Raw genomic sequence first — 4,004 nt, forward strand, 5'->3', positions numbered from 1 at the left:
AAAAAAATATTTCTACAGGCAGAAAACAGAGAGTAAGGCAGCCCTTGAAAAAGCCTGGGCAAATGCATAGTCTTTAAAAATAAACAACTCACCTCCCCACAACTAATTAACTAAAAGAGAGTTCCCTCTACCTTTTTCTGTATTTAGTTTATTTGGCAACATGAGGAATGCTCAAGGTGATCCACAGCTGGGCTACCTGCAGACCAAATCAGAAACAGAGAGGGAGTGCAACATTTTGTTTTCTTTTCTTGAGATTTCCAATAAGCCGTTCCTAAATAGTTTAAGAGACAATAGAATTAAAAAGTATAAATTATGAATCCTCATAGATTTCATTTTTCCACTAGATGGCAGAAAAAGCACTTGTAATGGAAATTACATTGTCATCTATTTAATCAATTCTGCAGACTTTTTTTTAATAAAGGGAGGTATATTTCATTTCAGTTTGAACAGTAGAATATGATTATAGTACAACTGATTATTCCATAACTAATTTAATCGTATTAAGCTTAAAATTAAAAAGAAAACTTTAAATTAGTTTGTGTTTATATAAGTACATCTATGTCCAAACAGCTCAATTAAGATATAAATGATGGAGTTTCATTGGCTTTAGAATACTGCTATACTCTCTTTTAATGCAGATCTTTACATAAAAGGTAGTATTTAATATACTTTAAAATTAATACAGAATTATTTTTTATGTTACACATGGATTTAACTGGGGGTACAATTGAAGTATACTTAACTATGACATATTGCAGGTAGGGATAATAATATAAGTTTAAAAAGTGATAAAATCATGGCTGTAAACTCAAAATGTTCTCTTTTAAAAAAAAAAAAAGAAAGATAAAAACTGTGAGGACTAGGTAAATATAGCACAAAATTAAATACAGTATATAGCTTTTCTTAGCATGCCAGTAATTCTAATATGTTTTTTTCCATTGCATTTGTGTGCCATTGTCATTTATCAACAGTCATTCTTCAGAGACATTTGTAATTACACAACTTTACTAGGAATTTGAGTAGAGCTGCATAGACAATCGTACCCTTACTCTAGTTCATTACTATCAAAGAGAAAATTATCTTTTCTCCTACAAGGAGCAAAATGGTAATAAGTTAGTTACACAAAGGAAAATGTGTTAGGAAACAGTAACATAATTTAATAACGTAATATTAGATTGTAAAATAAAAACCAGTTCAAAGAAACTAAGTCTTTTTATATCAGCTATTGCTTCTGCTACTGTTTATCTTAGAACTGGCTTTCAAAAAAATAAAGAGTGAACCATCAGCAAAAAAAGGGGGGAAAATGGAGAATGGAAAATGGGAAGTGATGAAATGGAGTAAAGTCCCATCATTCATTCAGTCCACAAACATTCGTTGAATGTTCTCTCCAGGTCAGGAATGGTGGTGGGAACACAGACATGGCTTCTTCTCTTACAATGCAAGTACAATAGAGAGAGACAGGGAGATTTAGGTGAGCAAACAGAAAGCAGTGAAAGAATTGATGAAATTTCATGATAGTTATCACGGTGGTGGTGTTACCTGAACTCGCTTCTCTCCTACCTTTGTCTAACTGCCTCCTCCCAGCAAAACAAAAAAGTAAAACTCGGGAGTGTGCCGGGAATGCCCACAATCCTCAGGGATCTAGGGAGGGTCTTGTGGTCTGAGAAGGGTGGATGTAAAGCACATCCACAGTGACTTCCAAGTGGCTTGCCATCTTTGAGAGTAAGTTATACACAGTCCCGGGCTCTCTAGCTTAGAAAACTCTGTGCTGTGGATGGCAAAGATACTTGATCTTATTTTGAGTCAAGGTGAGACAATAACTTTCTGGGAATAAGCTGCTCACATTTAAGCTGCGCAGTAAATTAGTTTTCAGGACAATGTAATTTCTGAGTAAATTATCTTCCTTGGCATATTGAGTGGAAGGCTATTTTTCATGCCTGTTTCTTTGTAAAGGCAACTGTGGGTTAAAAACAAATATAAATGTTAGAATGAAAGAGAATCCGATCTGGGGTACTTTGTATGAAGAAACATTACATTGGATTTGCAGGAGCATTATTTCCTTGCAGAACCAAATTTTAGAAAGTCCTACTGGTCTTACTTCCGGCACCTCAGGTCCTACTGGATGCTAAATGTGGGACCCCGGTCAGTCTGTGCTCCAGTTTCTTAAATGATATGTCATCGAGGATTAGACTTTCAGCTTTAACACTGTAAAGAATGGAGGTTGCAGCAGCTCATTATTCAACTAAAACCAACTGAAAAGAACTCCGGTGCAAAGTCTCAAGGCCAACGCCCTCACCCCAACGTTTTAGGTCTTCCCCTCTCCTTTTGCTCTCCAAATAAAGAAATAAAAATCTGGGCTTTTTGAGTAAATTATTTCTTGTGTTCTGCCCTTCTCAATGGTGTCACTGCAAGTTTCTTTCTATATCTACCACCTGAGCCATAGAGTAACTTCTTTAGGGCTGTATGAATGGCTCTCTCGTGCTGACCCAGCTCTGAGGAGCCTCTGCCCCCAGCACACTGAGTGGTTTTTGTCTTCCTGCTGAAACCTGGGAAGAATGTGTAGCAGGGCTCCTTCGAGCACAGGACCCTGTGGATCTACACTCAGCACATCTTTAATGGGCTCAGTGCAGTGACAGCTGTGACGAATACCATGGCAATTTCCCAGATAAGATTGTATCCGAGTAAGGGCTACATTTCCTTCAGAGTTGCAGAGGCCATTATTATTCTTTGGAGAGGAATTCTGAGGAGGAAATAGCTGATTTAAATGCCTGCTGTCAGTTGCCAAAGAAATTGTTACAAAATACGGCTATAATGATGTGGAAAACTGCCCATTGCTTTGGATCCCACTTTTTTTGTGTGTTCCCCTCCATTCATCATCTGAGATTTCCCTCTTAGCCAACCAGGTGCATGAAGACTGGTGCGCTCGATGAGCCTTCCGACTTGGAGTCTCAGTTTGGGGTTCTTTCGTGGTTTTTTGTTTGTTTGTTTTTTGGTTTTTTATGGTTAGCCAGTCATTTCTCGTGACCTCTTAAACACTGTGCAGTCTTCTGAGAAACTGTGTTTAGGTCAGAAATACTAACCCTCCTTGCCTGGATTAAATTTCACTTATTCAACAAGTACTTGTTGAGTGCCCATTATTTTTCCACACATGAGAGGGCAGCGTAAGGTAGTGGTTTGGAGCCAGGTTTCTGGAGTCAAACTGCCTAGATAATAGCCCTGGCTCCACCAGGATGACTAGCCGTGTGATTTTTGTTGTGTGATGTTAACATGAATAAAAATAATAATGGCTCACAGTAGGTGTTCATTAATACATCCACTATATCTGTAAATAAGAACATTATTACCATTGAGAAATTTAGGCCAGATGCAGTGGCTCGCGCCTGTAATCTCAGCATTTTGGGAGGCTGAGGCAGGTGGATCACTTGAGGCCAGGAATTTGAGACCAGCCTGGCCAACATGGTGAAACCCTGTCTTTACTAAAAATACAAAAATTAGCCAAGTACGGTGGCACACACCTGCAATCCCAGCTTGGGAGGCTGAGGCATGAGAATTGCTTGAACTCAGGAGGTGGAGGTTGCAGTGAGCTGAGATAACCCTACTTCACTTCAGACTGGGCAACAGAGGAAGACTCTGTTACAAAAAAAAAAGAAGAAGAAGAAAAAGAAAACAAAGAAAGGTATCATCTAAGGTCTAACACAGGACACATACAAGAATAATATAAAACAAGATAATATTCCCCAGGATGGCCTACAAAAACCTTGAACAAACAAACAAAAAGCTTGAAGCAAAAAAACAAAAAGTAAAGGTTGACAAATTTGACAATATAACAGTTTCAAACTTCTGGGCAGACACAAAAGTGTCATAAAAATCTACAGCAAGCAAAACAGAAGAAAAAATACTTGTCATACTTATGGCTGACAAATGGTTAATGTCCTGCTTGTAGGACAATTAGGAAGAGGATACATACTTGGGAGAAGTTGGAGGGAAACTTTAGAGCCCCAGAG

Source organism: Mandrillus leucophaeus, unplaced genomic scaffold, assembly GCF_000951045.1.
Source record: "Mandrillus leucophaeus isolate KB7577 unplaced genomic scaffold, Mleu.le_1.0 Scaffold126, whole genome shotgun sequence".
NCBI classification, from domain to species: domain Eukaryota; kingdom Metazoa; phylum Chordata; class Mammalia; order Primates; family Cercopithecidae; genus Mandrillus; species Mandrillus leucophaeus.